This window comes from Cavia porcellus, unplaced genomic scaffold (assembly GCF_034190915.1).
Source record: "Cavia porcellus strain 051 isolate PalLab524CR breed Dunkin Hartley unplaced genomic scaffold, mCavPor4.1 scaffold_1, whole genome shotgun sequence".
In the NCBI taxonomy this organism is placed as follows: domain Eukaryota; kingdom Metazoa; phylum Chordata; class Mammalia; order Rodentia; family Caviidae; genus Cavia; species Cavia porcellus.
This window is the reverse complement of record NW_026947484.1, coordinates 9,887,289-9,906,931: the sequence shown is the minus strand read 5'-3', so window position 1 is coordinate 9,906,931 and position 19,643 is coordinate 9,887,289.

Below are 19,643 nucleotides of genomic sequence, written 5' to 3'. Positions count from 1 at the left end.
GGATTAGGGTTATTGTTATGGTTAACGTTAGAGGATTATGGTTAGACTTATGTTTAGAGGGTTAGGGTTAGGGTTCGTGTTAGGGTAAGGGTTAGGTTTAGGTTTAGGGTTAGCGTTAGGCTTACGGTTAGGGTTAGGGTTAGGGTTAGGGTTAGGCTTAGGGTTAATGTTTAGGGTTAGTTTTAGGTTTAGGGTTAGGTTTAGGGTTAGTTTTAGGGTTAGAGTTAGGGTTAGGGTTAGTGTTAGGGTTAGGGTTATGTTTAGGGTTAGGGTTAGGGTTAGGGTTAGAGCGTTAGAGGTTTAGTGTTAGGGATAGGGTTAGGCTTAGGGTTAGATTGTTAGGGTTAGGGTTAAGGGTAGGTTTAGGTTATGGCTTAGGTTTAGGATTATGTTTAGTGTTAGGGTTATCATTATGGTTAGTATTAGTATTATGGTTATGGTTAGGTTTAGGGTTAGAAGGGTGGATGTTTAGGATAAGTGTTATGGTTATGTTTAGGTTTTGAGGGTTGGGGTTAGCGTTAGGGTTAGGTTTAGAGGGTTAGGGTTGGTCTTAGCATCAGGGTTAGCGTTAGGATTAGAGGTTAGTGTTAGGTTTAGGGTTATGGTTAGGGTCACAGGATTAGAGTTTACGTTTAGGGTTCGTGTTAGGGTTAGGGTTAAAGGCTTAGGGATAGGGTTAGTGTTAGTGTGTTAGTTTTATGGTTAGGCTTAGGTTTAGGGTTAGGGTTAGGGTTCGGGTTAGTGTTAGGCATATGGTAAGCATTAGAGGGTTATTGTTAGAATTAGGGTTAGGGTTCACATTAGAGGATTATGGTTAGATTTATGGTTAGAGGGTTCGGCTTAGGGTTCGGGTTATGGTAAGGGTTATGTTTAGGGCTATATTTAGGGTTAGCATTAGGTTTAGGTTTAGGTTTAGGGCTATTGTTAGATGATTGGATGGTTAGTGTTAGGGTTATGTTTATGAATAAGGTTAGGGTTAGAGTTAAAGTTACTGTTACTGTTAGGGTTTGGGTTAAGGTTTGTGTTATGTTTTAGGGTTAGGTTTAGTGTTATGGCTAGGTTTAGTGTTAGGTGTTAGGGTTAGGGTTAGTGTTACAGTTACAGTTAGGGTTAGATTTAGTGTTAGGTGTAGGGTTAGGTTTAGGGTTAGGGTTGGGGTAAGTGCAAAGTTTAGGTTAAGGTTTAGGTTTAGGATTAGGGTGAGGGTTAGGGTTAGGTGTTGAGTTACGTTTAGGGTGAGAGTGTTAGGGTTAAGGTGATGTTCAGGTTTAGGTTTATGGTTAGGGTTCGTGTTAGTGTTAGGTTTAGGGTTAGTGTTAAAGTAAGTGTTAGGGTTAGGGTTAGTGTTAGGTTTAGAGTAACGGTTAGGGTTAGGATTCTTTTTGGGTGATGGTTGGGTTTATGGTTATGGCTAGGCTTAGGGTTAGGATTAGAGGGTTAGTGTTAGGGTTATGTTTAGAGAGTTAGAGTGTTAGGTTTAGGGTTGGGGTAAGGTTAGGTTTAGAGGGTTACGTTTAGTGTTAGTGTTAGTGTTTAGGGTTAGTATTAGTGTTAGGAATAGAGGGTTAGGGCTAGGGTTATTGTTAGGGTTAGAGTTAGGGTTAGTTTTAGGGTTAGGTTGAGGGTTAGGGTTAGGGTTTAGGGTTAGGGTTAGGTTAGAGTTAGTTTTAGGTTTAGGGTTAGGGTTAGTGTTAGGGATAGGGTTAGGTTTAGTTTTAGGGTTCGGGTTAGAGTTAGTGTTAGTGTTAAAGCATTAGAGGGATTGGGTTAGGGTGAATGTTAGAGGCTTAGGGATAGCGCTAGGGTTAGAGTGGTTTTTTTGGGTTAGTGTTAGGTTTAGGGTTAGGTTTAGGGTTAGCGTTAGGCTTACGGTTAGGGTTAGTGTTAGGGTTAGGCTTAAGGTTAAAGTTAGGGTTAGGATTTGGTTTGGGAAACGGTTGGGTTTAGGGTTATGGTTAGGCTTAGTGTTAGGACTAGAGGGTAAGTGTTAGGGATATGTTTAGAGAGTTAGAGGGTTATTGTTAGTGTTGGGGTTAAGGACAAGGTTAGAAAGTTATGGTTCGGGTTAATGTTAGGGTTTGAGGGTCAGTATAAGTGTTAGGGTTAGAGGGTTAGGGCTAGGGCTATGGTTAGGGTTAGGTTAGAGTTAGGGTTAGTTTTAGGGTTAGGGTTAGGGTTAATGTTTAGGGTTAGTTTTCAGTTTAGGGTTAGGTTTAGGGTTAGTTTTAGGGTTAGAGTTAGGGTTAGGGTTAGTGTTAGGGTTAGGGTTAGTTTTAGGGTTAGGTTTAGGGTTAGTTTTAGGGTTAGAGTTAGGGTTAGTGTTAGGGTTAGAGCATTAGAGGTTTAGTGTTAGGGATAGGGTTAGGCTTAGTGTTAGAGTGTTAGGGTTAGGGTTTAGGGTAGTTTTAGGGTATGGCTTAGGTGTAGGATTAGGTTTAGTGTTAGGGTTAGCATTATGGTTAGTATTAGGATTAGTGTTAAGGTTAGGTTTAGGGTTAGAAGCTTGGATGTTTAGGATACGTGTTATGGTTATGGTTAGGTTTTGAAGGTTTGGGTTAGCGTTAGGGTTAGGTTTAGAAGGTGAGGGTTGGTCTTAGGGTCAGGTTAGCGTTAGGATTAGAGGTTAGTTTTAGTGTTAGTGTTAGGCTTAGGGTTATGGTTAGGGTCAGAGGATTAGAGTTTAGGTTTAGGGTTCGTGTTAGGGTAAGGGTTTGAGGCTTAGGAATAGGGTTAGGGTTAGAGTTTTAGTTTTAGGGTTAGGGTTAGGTTTATGGTTAGGGTTAGGTTTAGGGTTAGAGTGTTAGAGGGTTAGGGTTCGGGTTAGTGTTAGGCATATGGTTAGTGTTAGAGGGTTATTGATAGAATTAGGTTTAGGGTTAGGGTTCACGTTAGAGGATTATGGTTATTCTTATGGTTAGAGGGTTAGGGTTAGGGTTCGGGTGAGGGTAAGGGTTAGGTTTAGGGCTATGTTTAGGGTTAGCGTTAGGTTTAGGGTTAAGTTTAATGCTATTGTTAGACGATTGGATGGTTAGTGTTACGGTTATGGTTATGGATAGGGTTAGGGTTAGAGTTAGAGTTACTGTTACTGTTAGGTTTAAGGTTAAGGTTTGTGTTACGGTTTAGGGTTAGGTTAGTGTTAGGGTAGGTTTAGTGTTAGGTGTTAGGGTTAGGGTTAGTGTTAGACTTACAGTTAGGGTTAGATTTAGTGTTAGGTGTAGGGTTAGTTTTAGGGTTAGGGTTGGGGTAAGGGCAAGGTTTAGGTTAAGGTTTAGGTTTAGGGTTAGGTTGAGGGTTAGGGTTAGGTTTGGAGTTACGTTTAGGGTGAGAGTGTTAGGGTTAGTTTTATGCTTAGGGTTAGGTTTATGGTTAGGGTAGTGTTAGTGTTAAGTTTAGGGTTAGTGATAAAGTATGTTTTAGGGTTAGGGTTAGTGTTAGGTTCAGAGTAACGGTTAGGGTTAGGATTCTGTTTGGATGATGATTGGATTTATGGTTACGGCTAGGCTTAGGGTTAGGATTAGAGGGTAAGTGTTAGGGTTATGTTTAGAGAGTTAGAGTGTTAGGTTTAGGGTTGGGCTAAGGTTAGGTTAAGAGGGTTAAATTTAGGGTTAGTGTTAGGGTTTAGGGTTAGTATTAGTCTTAGGATTAGAGGGTTAGGTTTTATGGCGAGTGTTAAGGTTAGAGTTAGGGTTAGTTTTAGGTTTAGGGTTAGGGTTAGGGTTTAGGGTTAGGGTTAGGATTAGGATTAGGTTAGATTTAGGTTTAGGTTTAGGGTTAGTCTTAGTTTTATGGTTAGGGTTAGGTTTAGGGTTTGGGTTAGTGTTAGTGTTAGTGTTAGTGTTAGTGTTAGAGCATTAGAGGAATAGGGTTCGGTGTAGGGTTAGGCTTAGGGTTAGAGGGTTAGGGTTAGGGTTAAGGTTAGGTTTAGGATAAGGCTTAGGTTTAGGATTAGGTTTAGTGTTAGGGTTAGCGTTATGGTTAGTATTTGGGTTAGGGTTAAGGTTAAGTTTAGGTTTAGATGGTTGGAAGTTTAGGGTTAGCGTTATGGTTATGGTTAGGTTTAGAGGATTGTGGTTAGCGTTAGGGTTAGGTTTAGAGTGTTAGGGATGGTCTTAGTGTCAGGGTTAGCGTTAGGGTTAGAGGTTAGGTTTAGTGTTAGGGTTAGGGTTAGTGTTATGGTTAGGGTTAGAGGATTAGGTTTAGAGTCTTATGGATAGAGTTAGGGTTAGAGTGTTAGATGTAGTGTTAGGGTTCGGTTTAGGTTTAGGGTTCAGGTTAGAGGGTGAGAGGGTTAGGGTTCGGGTTAGTGTTAGGGATGTGGTTAGAATTAGAGGGTTATTGTTAGGATTAGGGTTTGGGTTAGGGTTCACGTTAGTTTTAAGGTAGAGGGTTACGGTTCGTGTTAGGGTAAGGGTTGGGTTTAGGGTTAGGTTTAGGGTTAGGTTTAGGGTTAGCATTAGGCTTAGTGTTAGGTTTAGGGCTACAGTTAGACGATTGGATGGCTAGTGTTAGGGTTATGGATATGGATAGGGTTAGGGTTAGAGTTAGAATTACTGTTACTGTTAGGTTTAGGGTTAAGGTTTCTGTTAGGGTTGGGGTTAGGGTTAGTGTTAGGGCTAGGGTTAGTGTTAGGTGTTAGGGTTAGGGTTAGGGTTAGAGTAACATTTAGGGTTAGATTTAGTGTTAGGTTTATTGTTAGGTTTAAGGTTGGGGTAAGGTTAAGGTTTAGGTTTACGGTTAGGTTTAGGGTTAGGGTGAGGGTTTGGATTTGGTTTGGGGTTACATTTAGGGTGAGAGTGTTAGGGTTAGGGTTATGGTTAGGGTTAGGTTTAGGATTAGAGGGTAAGTGTTAGGGTTATGTTTACAGAGTTAGAGCGTTAGGGTTAGGATTAGGGTTAAGGTTAGGTTTAGAGGGTTACGGCTAGGGTTAGTGTTAGTGCTTGAGGGTTTGTAATAGTGTTAGAGATATAGGGTTAAGGCTAGGGATAGGTTTAGGGTTAGTGTTAGATTTAGAGATAATTTTAGGGTTAGGGTTAGGGTTAGGTTAGTGTTAGTGTTCGGGTTAGAGCGTTAGAGGGATAGGGTTAGGGGTAGGGGTAGGCTTAGGTTTAGAGGGTTACGGTTAGTGTTAAGGTTAGGTTTAGTGTAAGGCTTAGGTTTAGGATTGGGGTTAATGTTAGGGTTAGCCTTACGGTTAGTATTAGTGTTAGTGTTAGGGTTAGGTTTAGGGTTAGAGGGTTGGATGTTTAGGGTTAGGGTTATGGTTATGGTTAGGTTAGGTTTAGGGTTATGGTTAGGGTTAGGGTTAGGATTAGAGGGTAAGTGATAGTGTTATGTTTAGAGAGTTAGAGTGTTAGAGGTAGGGTTGGGGTTAAGGTTAGGGTTAGACAGTTACGGTTAGGGTTAGTGTTAGGGTTTGGGGGTTAGTATTAGTGTTAGTGTTAGGGGGTCAGGGCTAGGGATAGGGATAGGGTTAGAGTTAGGGTTAGAGTTATGGTTAGTTTTAGGGTTACAGTTAGGGTTAGGGTTTAGGGGTAGTTTTAGGGTTAGGGTTAGGGTTAGTTTTAGGGTTAGGTTTAGGTTTAGGGTTATGGTTAGGGTTAGGCTTAGTGTTACTGTTAGGGTTAGAGCGTTAGAGGTTTAATGTTAGGGATAGGGTTAGGCTTAGGGTTAGAGGGTTAGGGTTAGTGTTAAGGTTAGGTTTAGTGTAAGGCTTAGGTTTAGGATTAGGCTTAGTGTTAGCGTTAGCATTACGGTTAGTATTAGCATTAGTGTTAGTGTTAGGTTTAGGTTTAGAATGTTGGATGTTTAGGAATAGGGTTGTGGTTACAGTTAGGTTTAGAGGGTTGTGGTTAGCATTAGGGTTAGGTTTAGAGGGTTAGGATAGTTCTTAGGTTCAGGGTTAGCATTAGGATTAGAGGTTAGGTTTAGTGTTAGGGTTAGTGTTAGGGTTATGGTTAGGGTTATGGTTAGGGTCAGAGGGTTAGAGTTTAGGTTTAGGGATCGGGTTAGGGTTAGGGTTAGAGGCTAAGGATAGGGCTAGGGTTAGAGTGCTGGTTTTAGGTTTAGGATTATGTTTAGGATTAGGGTTAGAGGCTTAGAGGGTTAGGGTTCGGGTTAGTGTTAGGCATATGGTTAGCGTTAGAGGGTTATTGTTAGGATTAGAGTTATTGTTAGGTTTCACGTTAGAGGATTATGGTTCAGACTTATGTTTAGTGGGTTAGGGTTAGGGTTCGTGCTAGGGTAAGGGTTAGGTTTAGGGTTAGGTTTAGGGTTAGGTTTAGGGTTAGCGTTAGGCTTACAGTAAGGGTTAGGGTTAGGGTTAGGCTTAGGGTTAAGGTTAGGGTTAGGATTTGGTTTGGGAAATGGTTGGGTTTAGGGTTATGGTTAGGCTTAGGGTTAGGACTAGAGGGTAAGTGTTAGGGATATGTTTAGAGAGTTAGAGGGTTAGGGTTAGGGTTGGGGTTAAGGACAGGGTTAGAAGGTTATGGTTCGGGTTAATGTTAGGGTTTGAGGGTCAGTATAAGTGTTAGTGTTAGAGGGTAGGGCTAGGGCTAGGGTTAGGGTTAGGTTAGAGTTAGGGTTAGTCTTAGGGTTAGGGTTAGGGTTAAAGTTTAGGGTTAGTTTTAGGTTTAGGGTTAGGTTTAGGGTTAGTTTTAGGGTTAGAGTTAGGGTTTGTGTTAGGGTTAGGGTTAGTTTTAGGGTTAGAGTTAGGGTTAGTGTTAGGGCTAGAGCGTTAGAGGTTTAGTGTTAGGTATAGGGTTAGGCTTAGTGTTAGAGTGTTAGGGTTAGGGTTTAGGGTAGGTTTAGGGTATGGCTTAGGTGTAGGATTAGGTTTAGTGTTAGGGTTAGCATTATGGTTAGTAATAGGATTAGTGTTAAGGTTAGGTTTAGGGTTAGAAGCTTGGATGTTTAGGATAAGTTTTATGGTTTTGGTTAGGTTTTGAAGGTTGGGATTAGCGTTAGGGTTAGGTTTAGAGGGTTAGGGTTGGTCTTAAGGTCAGGGTTACCGTTAGGATTAGAGGTTAGTTTTATTGTTAGTGTTAGGCTTAGGGTTATGGTTAGTGTCAGAGGATTAGAGTTTAGGTTTAGGATTCGTGTTTGGGTTAGTGTTAGAGGCTTAGGGATAGGGTTAGGGTTAGAGTGTTAGTTTTAGGGATAGGGTTAGGTTTATGATTAGGGTTACGTTTAGGGTTAGAGGGTTAGAGGGTTAGGGTTTGTGTTACTGTTACGTATATGGTTAGTGTTAGAGGCTTATTGTTAGGATTAGGGTTAGGGTTAGGGTTCACGTTAGAGGATTATGATTATTCTTATGGTTAGAGGGTTAGGGTTAGGGTTCGGGATAGGGTAAGGGTTATGTTTAGGGCTATGTTTAGGGTTGGCGTTAGGTTTAGAGTTAGGTTTAAGGCTATCGTTTGACGATTGAATGGTTAGTGTTAGGGTTATGGTTATGGATAGGGTTAGGGTTAGAATTAGAGTTACTGTTACTGTTAGGGTTAGGCTTAAGGTTTGTGTTACGGTTTAGGGTTAGCGTTAGTGTTAGGGCTAGCTTTAGTGTTAGGTGTTAGGGTTAGGGTTAGTGTTAGAGTTACAGTTAGGGTTAGATATAGAGTTAGGTGTAGGGTTAGGTTTAGGGTTAGGGTTGGGGTAAGGGCAAGGTTTAGGTTAAGGTTTAGGTTTAGGGTTAGGGTGAAGCTTAGGGTTAGGTTTGGAGTTACGTTTAGGATGAGAGTGTTACGGTTAGGTTTATGCTTAGGGTTAGATTTATGGTTAGGCTAGTGTTAGTGTTAGGTTTAGGGATAGTGTTAAAGTATGTGTTAGGGTTTGTGTTTGTGTTTGGTTTAGAGTAACGGTTAGGGTTAGGATTCTGTTTGGGTGATGGTTGAGTTCATGGTTATGGCTAGGCTTAGGGTTAGAATTAGAGGGTTAGTGTTAGGGTTAGTGTTAGGGTTAGAGGTTAGGTTTATTGTTTGTGTTAGCGTTAGTATTATGGTTAGGGTTAGAGGATTAGGTTTAGAGTCTTATGGATAGAGTTAGGGTTAGAGTGTTAGATGTAGTGTTAGGGTTTGGTTTAGGTTTAGGGTTCAGTTTATAGGGTGAGTGTGTTAGGGTTCGGGTTAGTGTTAGGGATATGGTTAGCATTAGAGGGTTATTGTTACGATTAGGGTTAGGGTTAGCGTTCACGTTAGAGGATTATGGTTAGACTTACGTTTAGAGGGTTAGGGTTAGGTTTCAGGTTAGGTTAAGGGTTAGCTTTAGGATTAGGTTTAGGGTTAGGGTTAGACGATTGAATTGTTAGTGTCAGTGTTATGGTTATGGATAGGGTTAGGGTTAGAGTTAGAGTTACTGTTACTGTTAAGGTTAGGGTTAATGTTTTTGTTAGGGTTTAGGTTAGGGATAGTGTTAGGGCTAGTGTTACTGTTAGGTGTTAGGGTTAGGGTGAGGTTTAGAGTTACAGTTAGGGTTAGATTTAGTGTTAGGTTTAGGTTAGGTTTATGGTAAGGGTTGGGGTAAGGTTAATGTTTAGGTTAAGGGTTAGTTTTAGGGTTAGGCTGAGGGTTAGGTTTAGGTTTATGTTTAGGGTTAGTGTTAGTGTTAGAGTTAGGGTTAGTGATAGAATATGTGATAGGGTAAAGGTTAGGGTTAGGTTTAGGTTTGGGTGAAGTTTGTTTTAGGGATATGGTTAGGCTTAGGGTTAGGATTTGAAGGTAAGTGTTAGGGTTATGTTTAGAGAGTTAGAGGGTTAGATTTAGGGTTAGGGTTAAGGTTAGGGTTAGAGGGTTACTTTTAGGGTTAGTGTTAGGATTTGAGGGTTAGTATTAGTGTTAGTGTTAGAGGTTTATGGCTAGTGCTAGGGTTAGTGTTAGAGTTAGGTTTAGTTTTAGTGTTAGGATTAGGTTTAGGGTTTAGGGTTAGGGTTAGGTTTAGTGTTAGGGTTAGTGTTAGCGTTAGGTTTATGGTTATGGTTAGGTTTAGGGTTAGAGGGTTAGGGTTCGGGTTAGTGTTAGGCATATGGTTAGCATTAGAGGATTATTGTTAGGATTAGGTTTTGATTTAGGGTTCAGGTTAGAGGATTATGGTTAGACTTATTGTTAGAGGGTTAGGATTAGTGTTCGGGTTAGTGTAAGGGTTAGGTTTAGGGTTATGTTTAGGGTTAGCGTTAGTCTTAGGGTTAGGTTTAGGGCTAAGGTTAGACTATTGGATGGTTAGTGTTAGGGTTATGGTTATGGATAGGGTGAGGGTTAGAGTGAGAGTTGCTGTTACTGTTAGGGTTAGAGTTAAGGTTTGTGTTACGGTTTAGGGTTAGTTTTAGTGTTAGGGCTAGCTTTAGTGTTCGGTGTTAGGGTTAGGGTTAGTGTTAGAGTTACAGTTAGGGTTAGATATAGTGTTAGGTGTAGGGTTAGGTTTAGGGTTAGGGTTGGGGTAAGGGCAAGGTTTAGGTTTAGGGTTAGTTTTAGGGTTAGGGTGAGGGTTAGGTTTAGGTTTGGGGTTACATTTAGGGTGAGAGTGTTAGGGTTAGGATTATGGTTAGGGTTAGGTTTATGGTTATGGTTAGTGTTAGTATTAGTGTTAGTGTTAGCGTTAGAGTAAGTGTTAGTTTTAGGGTTAGTGTTAGGTTAAGGGTTAGTGTTAAAGTAAGTGTTAGTGTTAGGATTACTGTTAGGTTTAGAATAACGGTTAGGGTTAGGTTTCTGTTTGGGTGATGGTTGGGTTTATGGTTATGGCTAGGCTTAGGGTTAAGATTAGAGGGTAAGTGTTAGGGTTATGTTTAGAGAGTTAGAGCGTTAGGGTAGGGTTGGGGTAAGGTTAGGGTTAGAGGGTTACGGTTAGGGTTAGTGTTAGGGTTTAGTGTTAGTATTAGTGATAGGATTGGAGGTTTAGGGCTAGGGCTAGTCTTAGGGTTAGAGTTAGGGTTAGTTTTAAGGTTAGCGTTAGGGTTAGGGTTTAGGGTTAGGGTTAGGGTTAGTGTTAGGTTAGATTTAGGATTAGGGTTAGGGTTAGGGTTAGTGTTAGGGTCAGGTTTAGGTTTAGGGTTAGTGTTCGGGTTAGTTTTAGTTTTAGTGTTAGAGCGTTAGAGGGATAGGGTTAGGGGTAAGGTTTGGCTTAGGGTTAGAGGGTTAGGGTTAGGGTTAAGGTTAGGTTTAGGATAAAGCTTAGGTTTAGGATTAGGGTTAGTGTTAGGGTTAGCGTTACGGTTAGTATTAGGGTTGGGGTTAAGGTTAGGTTTAGTTTTAGAGGGTTGGAAGTTTAGGGTTAGTTTTATGGTTATGGTTAGGTTTAGAGGATTGTGGTTAGCGTTAGGTTTAGATTTAGAGGGTTAGGGATGGTCTTAGCATCAGAGTTAGCATTAGGGTTAGAGGTTAGGTTTAGTGTTAGGGTTAGGTTTAGTGTTATGGATAGGGCTAGAGGATTAGGTTTAGAGTCTTATGGATAGAGTTAGGGCTAGAGTGTTAGATGTATGGTTAGGTTTATGTTTAGGGTTAGGGTTAGAGGGTGAAAGGGTTAGGGTTTTTGTTAGTGTTAGGGATATGGTTAGCATTAGAGGGTTATTGTTAGGATTAGGGTTAGGGTTAGGGTTCACGTTAGAGGATTATGGTTAGACTTATGTTTAGAGGTTTAGGGTTAGGTTTTGGTTTAGGGTAATGGTTAGGTTTAGGGTTAGGTTTAGGGTTAGGGTTAGACGATTCGATGGTTTGTGTCAGTGTTATGGTTATGGATAGGGTTACAGTTAGAGTTAGAGTTACTGTTACTGTTAGGGTTAAGGTTAATGTTTTTGTTAGGGATTAGGATTAGGGTTAGTGTTAGGGCTAGTGTTAATGTTAGGTGTTAAGTTTAGGATTAGGTTTAGAGTTACAGTTAGGGTTAGATTTAGTGTTAGGGTTAGGTTAGGTTTAGCATAATAGTTGGGGTAAGGTTAAGGTTTAGGTTAAGGGTTAGGTTTAGGGTTAGGCTGAGGTTTAGGGTTAGGTTTAGGGTTACGTTTAGGGTCAGAGTGTTAGTGTTAGTGTTATGGTTAGGGTTAGTTTTATGGTTATGGTTAGGGTTAGTGTTAGTGTTAGGGTTAGGGTTAGAGTAAGTGTTAAGGTTAAGTTTACTGTTAGGGTTAGGGTAACGGTTAGGGTTATGATTAGGTTTGGGTGACAGTAGGGTTTAGGGTTATGGTTCGGCTTAGGGTTAGATTTACAGGGTAAGTGTTAGGGCTATGTTTATAGAGTTAGAGGGTCACGGTTAGGGTTGGCGTTAAGGTTAGGCTTAGAGGAATACTGTTAGGTTTAGTGTTAGGGTTTGAGGGTTAGTATAAGTGTTATGGTTAGATGGTTAAGCCTAGGGTTTGGTTGAGGCTTAGGGTGAGATTTAGGGTTAGTTTCAGGGTTAGGTTTAGGGTTATGTTTTAAGGTTAGGGTTAGAGTTAGGGTTTGGGTTAGGGTTAGGGTTACTGTAGGGTTAAGGTTAGTGTTCGGGTTAGGGTTAGGTTTAGAGTTAGGGTTAGGGTTAATGTTAGTGTTAGTTTTAGAGCGTTAGAGTGATAGGGTTAGGGGTTGGGTTAGGCTTAGGGTTAGAGCATAAGGGTTAGGGTTAAGGTTAGGTTTAGGATAAGGCTTAGGTTTAGGATTAGGGTTAGTATTAGGGTTAGGGTTAGATTTAGGTTTGGAGGGTTGGATGTTTACGGTTTGGGTTATGGTTATGGTTAGGTTTAGAGGGTTGGAGTTAGCGTTAGGGTTAGGTTTAGAGGGTTAGGTATGGTCTTAGCATCAGGGTTAGTGTTAGGTTTAGATGTTAGGTTTAGTGTTATGGTTAGGGTTAGGTTTATTGTTATGGTTAGAGGGTTAGGTTTAGAGTCTTATTGATAGGGTTAGGTTTATACTGTTATATTTAGGGTTAGTGTTAGGTTTAGGGTTAGTGTTAAAGTAAGTGTTAGTGTTAAGGTTAGTGTTAGGTTTAGAGTAACGAGTAGGGTTAGGTTTCTGTTTTGGTGATGGTTGGGTTTATGGTTATGGCTAGGCTTATGGTTAAGATTAGAGGGTAAGTGTTAGGGTTATGTTTAGAGAGTTAGAGCGTTAGGGTTAGGGTTGGGGTAAGGTTAGGGTTACAGGTTTACGGTTAGGGTTAGTGTTAGGGTTTAGGGTTAGTATTAGTGTTAGGATTAGAGGTTTAGGGCTAGGGCTAGTGTTAGGGTTAGGGTTAGGGTTTAGGGTTAGGGTTAGGGTTAGGGTTAGGTTAGATTTAGGGTTAGGGTTAGGGTTAGGGTTATTGTTCGGGTTAGCTTTAGGTTTAGGTTTAGGTTTCGGGTTAGTGTTAGTGTTAGAGCGTTAGAAGGATAGGGTTAGGGGTCGTGTTAGGCTTAGGGTTACAGGGTTAGGTTTAGGGATAAGGTTAGATTTAGGATAAGGCTTAGGTTTAGCATTAGGTTTAGTGTTAGGGTTAGCGTTGCGGTTAGTATTAGGGTTAGGGTTAAGGTTAGGTTTAGTTTTAGAGGGTTGGAAGTTTAGGGTTAGTGTTATGGTTATGGTTAGGTTTAGAGGATTGTGGTTAGCGTTAGGGTTAGGTTTAGAGGGTTAGGGATGGTCTTAGCATCAGGGTTAGCGTTAGGGTTAGAAGTTAGGTTTAGAGTTAGGGTTAGGGTTAGTGTTATGGATAGGGTTAGAGGGTTAGGTTTAGAGTCTTATGGATAGAGTTAGGGTTAGAGTGTTAGATGTAGGGTGAGGGTTGGGTTTACTGTTAGGTTTAGGATTAGAGGGTGAGAGGGTTAGGGTTCGGGTTAGTGCTAGGGATATGGTTAGCATTAGTGGGTTATTGTTAGGATTAGGGTTAGGGTTAGGGTTCACTTTAGAGGATTATGGTTAGACTTATGGTTAGAGGGTTAGGGTTAGTTTTCGGGTTAGGGTAAGGGTTAGGGTAAGGGTTAGGTTTAGGGCGGGGTTACACAATTGGATGGTTAGTGTCAGTGTTATGGTTAAAGATAGGGTTAGGGTTAGAGTTAGAGTTACTGTTACTGTTAGGGTTAGGGTTAATGTTTTTGTTAGGTTTTAGGGTTAGGGTTAGGGTTAGGGTTAGGTTTAGGGTTAGGGTTAGGGTTAGGTTAGATTTAGGGTTAGGGTTAGGGTTAGGGTGAGTGTTATGGTTAGCTTTAGGTTTAGCGTTAGGTCTGGAGTTAGTGTTAGTGTTAGAGCGTTAGAGGGATAGGTTTAGGGGTAGGGGTAGGATTAGGGTTACAGTGTTAGGGTTAGGGTTAAGGTTAGGATTAGGATAAGGCTTAGGTTTAGGATTATGGTTAGTGTTAGGGTTAGCGTTACGATTAGTATTAGGGTTAGGGTTAAGGTTAGGTTTAGGTTTAGAGGGTTGGAACTTTAGGGTTAGCGTTATGGTTATGGCTAGGTTTAGAGGATTGTGGTTAGCGTTAGGGTTAGGTTTAGAGGGTTGGGGATGGTCTTAGCATCAGGCTTAGCATTATGGTTAGAGGTTAGTTTTAGTATTAGGTTTAGGGTTAGTGTTATGGATAGGGTTAGAGGGTTAGGTTTAGAGTCTTATGGATAGAGTTACGGTTAGAGTGTTAGATGTAGGGTTAGGGTTAGGTTTAGGGTTAGGTTTAGGGTTAGAAGGTGAGAGGCTTAGGGTTCGGTTTAGTGTTAGGGATATGGTTAATATTAGAGGGTTATTGTTAGGATTAGGGTCAGGGTTAGGGTTCACTTTGGAGGATTATGGTTAGACTTATGGTTAGAGTGTTAGGGTTAGGTTTCGGGTTATGGTAAGGGTTGTAGTAAGGGTTAGGTTTAGGGTTAGGTTTAGACGATTGGATGGTTAGTGGTTAGTGTCAGTGTTATGGTTATGGATAGGGTTAGGGTTACAGTTAGAGGTTCAGTTACTGTTAGGGTTAGGGTTAATATTTTTGTTAGGGTTTAGGGTTAGGGTTAGTGTTAGGGCTAGTGTTAGTGTTAGGTGTTAAGGTTAGGGTGAGGTTTAGAGTTACAGTTAGGTTTAGATTTAGTGTTAGGTTTAGGTTAGGTTTAGGGTAAGGGTTGGGTTAATGTTAAGTTTTAGGTTAAGGGTTAGGTTTAGGGTTAGGCTGAGGTTTAGGGTTAGGTTTAGGGTTAAGTTTAGGGTGAGAGTGTTAGTGTTAGTGTTATGGTTAGGGTTAGGTTTATGGTTAGGGTTAGTATTAGTGTTAGGGTTAGGGTTAGAGTAAGTGTTAGGGTTAAGTTTAGTGTTAGGGTTAGGGTAACGATTAGAGTTACGATTTGGTTTGGGTGACATTAGGATTTAGGGTTATGGTTAGGCTTAGGGTTAGGTTTAGAGGGTAAGTGTTAGGGCTCTGTTTATAGAGTTAGAGGGTTACGGTTAGGGTTGGGGTTAAGGATAGCCTTAGAGGATTACGGTTAGGGTTAGTGTTAATGTTTGAGGGTTAGTATTAGTGTTGTGGTTAGAGGGTTAAGGCTAGGGATAGGTTGGGGATTAGGGTGAGATTTAGGGTTAGTTTCAGGGTTAGGGTTAGGGTTAGGGTTAGGGTTAGGGTTTAGGGTTAGGGTTAGGGTGAGGGTTACGTTAATGTTATTGTTAGGATTAGGGTTAGGGTTAGGGTTCACTTTAGAGAATTATGTTTAGACTTATGGTATAGTGGCTTAGGGTTAGGGTTCGGGTTAGGGGAAGGGTTAGGTTTAGGGTTAGGGTTAGATGATTGGATGGTTAGTGTCAGTGTTATGGTTATGCATAGGGTTAGGGTTAGAGTTAGAGTTACTGTTACTGTTAGGGTTATGGTTAATGTTTTTGTTAGGGTTTAGGGTTAGGGTTAGTGTTAGGGCTAGTGTTAGTGTTAGGTGTTAAGGTTAGAGTGAGGTTTAGGGTTACAGTTAGTGTTAGATTTAGTGTTATGTTTAGGTTAGGTTTAGGGTAAGTGATGGGGTAAGGTTAAGCTTTAGGTTAAGGGTTAGGTTTAGGGTTAAGCTGAGGGTTAGGTTTAGGTGTAGGGTTACGTTTAGGGTGAGAGTGTTAGTGTTAGTGTTATGGTTAGGGTTAGGTTTATGGTTATGGTTAGTGTTAGGGTTAGGGTTAGTGTTAGAGTAAGTGTTAGTGTTAAGTTTAGTGTTAGGGTTAGGGTAACGGTTAGGGTTACAATTAGGTTTGGGTGACAGTAGGGTTTAGAGTTATGTTTAGGCTTAGGGTTAGGTTTAGATGGTAAGTGTTAGGGCTATGTTTATAGAGTTAGAGGGTTACCGTTAGGGTTTCGGTTAAGGATAGGCTTAGAGGATTACGGTTAGGGTTAGTGTTATGGTTTGAGGGTTAGTATTAGTGGTATGGTTAGAGATTTATGGCTAGGGATAGGTTGAGGCTTAGGGTGAGATTTAAGGTTTGTTTCAGGGTTAGGGTTAGGGTTAGGGTTTAGGGTTACGGTTAGGGTTAGGGTTATGGTCGGGTTAGGGTTAGTGTTAGGGTTAGGGTTAGGTTTAGGGTTACGGTTAGGGTTAGTGTTAGTGTTAGGGTTAGAGCGTTAGAGTGATAGGGTTAGGGGTAGGGTTAGGCTTAGGGTTAGAGTGTTAGGATTAGGGTAAAGGTTAAGTTAAGGATAAGGCTTAGGTTTAGGATTAGGGTTAGTGTTAGGGTTAGGGTTAGATTTAGGGTTGGAGGGTTCGATGTTTACGGTTAGGGTTATGGTTATGGTTAGGTTTAGAGGGATGGGGTTAGCGTTAGGGTTAGGTTTAGAGGGTTAGGGATGGTCTTAGCGTCAGGGTTTGCGTTAGGTTTAGATGTTAGTTTTAGTGTTAGGTTTAGTGTTAGGTTTAGGGTTAGGTTTAGGGTTATGGTTAAAGGGTTAGGTTTAGAGTCTTATTGATAGGGTTAGGTTTAGACTCTTAAATCTAGGGTTAGTTTTAGGTTTAGGGTTAAAGTAAGTGTTAGTGTTAGGTTTAGTGTTAGGTTTAGAGTAACGGTTAGGGTTAGGTTTCTGTTTGGGTGATGGTTGGGTTTATGTTTATAGCTAGGCTTAGGGTTAAGATTAGAGGATAAGTGTTAGGGTTATGTTTAGAGAGTTAGAACATTAGGGTTAGGGTTGGGCTAAGGTTAGGGTTAGAGTGTTACCGTTGGGGTTAGTGTTAGGGTTTAGGGTTAGTATTAGTGTAAGGATTAGAGCGTTAGGGCTAGGGCTAGTGTTATGGTTAGAGTTAGGGTTAGTTTTAGGGTTAGGGTTAGGGTTAGGGTTTAGGGTTAGGGTTAGGGTTGGGGTTAGGTTAGATTTAGGGTTAGGGTTAGGGTTAGGGTTAGTGTTAGGGTTAGGGTTAGGTTTAGGTTTAGGTTTCGGTTTAGTGTTAGTGTTAATGTTAGAGCGTTAGAGGGATAGGGTTAGGGGAAGGGTTAGGCTTAGGGTTAGAGGGTTAGGGTTAGGGTTAAGGTTAGGTTTAGGATAAGGCTTAGGTTTAGGATTAGGGTTAGTTTTAAGGTTAGCGTTACAGTTAGTATTAGGGTTAGGGTTAAGGTTAGATTTAGGTTTAGAGGGTTGGAAGTTTAGTGTTAGCGTTATGGTTATGGTTAGGTTTAGAGGATTGTGGTTAGCGTGAGGATTAGGTTTAGAGGGTTAGGGGTGGTCTTAGCACCAGGGTTAGCATTAGGGTTAGAGGTTAAGTTTAGTGTTACGTTTAGAGTTAGTGTTATGGATAGGGTTAGAGGGTTAGGTTTAGAGTCTTATGGATAGAGTTAGGGTTAGAGTGTTAGATGTAGGGTTAGGGTTAGGTTAGCGTTAGGGTTAGGGTTAGAGGGTGAGAGGGTTAGGGTTCAGGTTAGGGTTAGGGATATGGTTAGCATTAGAGGGTTATTGTTAGGATTAGGGTTAGGGTTAGGGTTCACTTTAGAGGATTATGGTTAGAATTATGGTATAGAGGGTTAGGGTTAGGTTTCGGGTTAGGGTAAGGGTTATTTTTAGGGTTAGGTTTAGGGTTAGGGTTAGACGATTGCATGGTTATTGTCAGTGTTATGCTTATGGATAGGGTTACGGTTAGAGTTAGAGTTACTGTTACTGTTAGGGTTAGGGTTAAAGTTTTTGTTAGGGTTTAGGGTTAGGGTTAGTGTTAGGGCTAGTGTTAGTGTTAGGTGTTAAGGTTAGGGTGAGGTTTAGAGTTACAGTTAGGGTTAGATTTAGTATTAGGTTTAGGTTAGGTTTAGGGTAAAGTTTGGGTTAAGTTTAAGGTTTAGGTAAAGGGTTAGGTTTAGGGTTAGGCTGAGGTTTAGGGTTAGGTTTAGGGTTACGTTTAGTGTGAGCGTGTTAGTGTTAGTGTTATGGTTAGGGTTAGGTTTATTGTTAGGGTTACTGTTAGTGTTAGGGTTAGGGTGAGGGTTAGAGTAAGTGTTAGGGTTAAGTTTAGTGTTAGGGTTAGGGTAACCATTAGGGTTACGATTAGGTTTGTGTGACAGTCGGGTTTAGGGTTATGGTTTGGCTTAGTGTTCGGTTTAGAGTGTAATTTTTAGGGCTATGTTTATAGAGTTAGAGGGTTATGGTTAGGGCTGGGGTTAAGGATAGGCTTAGAGGATTATGCTTAGTGTTAGTGTTAGGGTTTGAGGGTTAGTATTAGTGTTATGGTTAGAGGGTTAAGGCTAGGGATAGGTTGAGTTGAAGGGTGAGATTTAGGGTTAGTTTCAGGGTTATGGTTAGGGTTAGGGTTTAGGGTTAGGGTTAGGGTTAAGTTTACGGTTCCAGTAGGGTTATGGTTAGTGTTAGTGTTAGGGTTAGGGTTAGGTTTAGCGTTAGGGATAAGGTTAGTGTTAGTGTTAAGGTTAGAGCGTTAGAGTGATAGGGTTAATGGTAGGGTTAGGCTTAGGGTTAGAGTGTTAGGGTTAGGGTTAAGGTTAGGTTAAGGATAAGGCTTAGGTTTAGGATTAGGGTTAGTGTTAGGGTTAGGGTTAGATTTAGGGTTGGAGGGTTCGATGTTTACGGTTAGGGTTATGGTTATGGTTAGGTTTAGAGGGATGGGGTTAGCGTTAGGGTTAGGTTTAGAGGGTTAGGGATGGTCTTAGCGTCAGGGTGTGCGTTAGGCTTAGATGTTAGGTTTAGTCTTAGGTTTAGGGTTAGGTTTATCGTTATGGTTAGAGGGTTAGGTTTAGAGTCTTATTGATAGGGTTAGGTTTAGACTCTTAAATCTAGGGTTAGTTTTAGGTTTAGGGTTAGTGTTAAAGTAAGTGTTAGTGTTAGGTTTAGTGTTAGGTTTAGAGTAACGGTTAGGGTTAGGTTTCTGTTTGGGTGATGGTTGGGTTTATGGTTATGGCTAGGCTTAGGGTTAAGATTGCAGGGTAAGTGTTAGGGTTATGCTTAGAGAGTTAGAACATTAGGGTTAGGGTTGGGCTAAGGTTAGGGTTAGAGTGTTACCGTTAGGGTTAGTGTTAGGGTTTAGGGTTAGTATTAGTGTTAGGATTAGAGCGTTAGGGCTAGGGCTAGTGTTAGGCTTAGAGTTAGGGTTAGTTTTAGGGTTAGGGTTAGGTTTAGGGTTTAGGGTTAGGGTTAGGGTTAGGGTTAGGTTAGATTTAGGGTTAGGGTTAGGGTTAGGGTTAGGGTTAGTGTTATGTTTAGCGTTAGGTTTCGGGTTAGTGTTAGTTTAGTGTTAGAGCGTTAGAGGGATAGGGTTAGGGGTAGCGTTAGGCTTAGGGTTAGAGGTTTATTGTTAGGGTTAAGGTTAGGTTTAGGATAAGGCTTAGGTTTAGGATTAGGGTTAGTTTTAGGGTTAGCGTTACGGTTAGTATTAGGGTTAGGGTTAAGGTTAGATTTAGGTTTAGAGGGTTGGAAGTTTAGGGTTAGCGTTATGGTTATGGTTAGGTTTAGAGGATTGTGGTTAGCGTGAGGCTTAGGTTTAGAGGTTTAGGGATGGTCTTAGCATCAGGGTTAGCGTTAGGGTTAGAGGTTAGGTTTAGTGTTAGGTTTAGAGTTAGTGTTATGGATAGGGTTAGAGGGTTAGGTTTAGTGTCTTATGGATAGAGTTAGGGTTAGAGTGTTAGATGTAGGGCTAGGGTCAGGTTAGGGATAGGGTTAGGGTTAGAGGGTGAGAGGGTTAGGGTTCAGGTTAGGGTTAGGGATATGGTTAGCATTAGAGGGTTATTGTTAGGATTAGGGTTAGGGTTAGGGTTCACTTTAGAGGATTATGGTTAGACTTATGGTATAGAGGGTTAGGATTAGGTTTCGGGTTAGGGTAAGGGTTAGGTTTAGGGTTAGGTTTAGGGTTAGGGTTAGACGATTGCATGGTTATTGTCAGTGTTATGCTTATGGATAGGGTTACGGTTAGAGTTAGAGTTACTGTTACTGTTAGGGTTAGGGTTAATGTTTTTGTTAGGGTTTAAGGTTAGGGTTAGTGTTAGGGCTAGTGTTAGTGTTAGGTGTTAAGGTTAGGGTGAGGTTTAGAGTTACAGTTAGGGTTAGATTTAGTGTTAGGTTTAGGTTAGTTTTAGGGTAAAGTTTGGGGTAAGGTTAAGGTTTAGGTAAAGGGTTAGGTTTAGGGTTAGGCTGAGGTTTAGGGTTAGGTTTAGGGTTAGGTTTAGGGTGAGAGTGTTAGTGTTAGTGTTATGGTTATAGTTAGGTTTATGGTTAGGGTTAGTGTTAGTGTTAGGGTTAGGGTGAGGGTTAGAGTAATTGTTAGGGTTAAGTTTAGTGTTAGGGTTAGGGTAACGGTTAGGGTTAC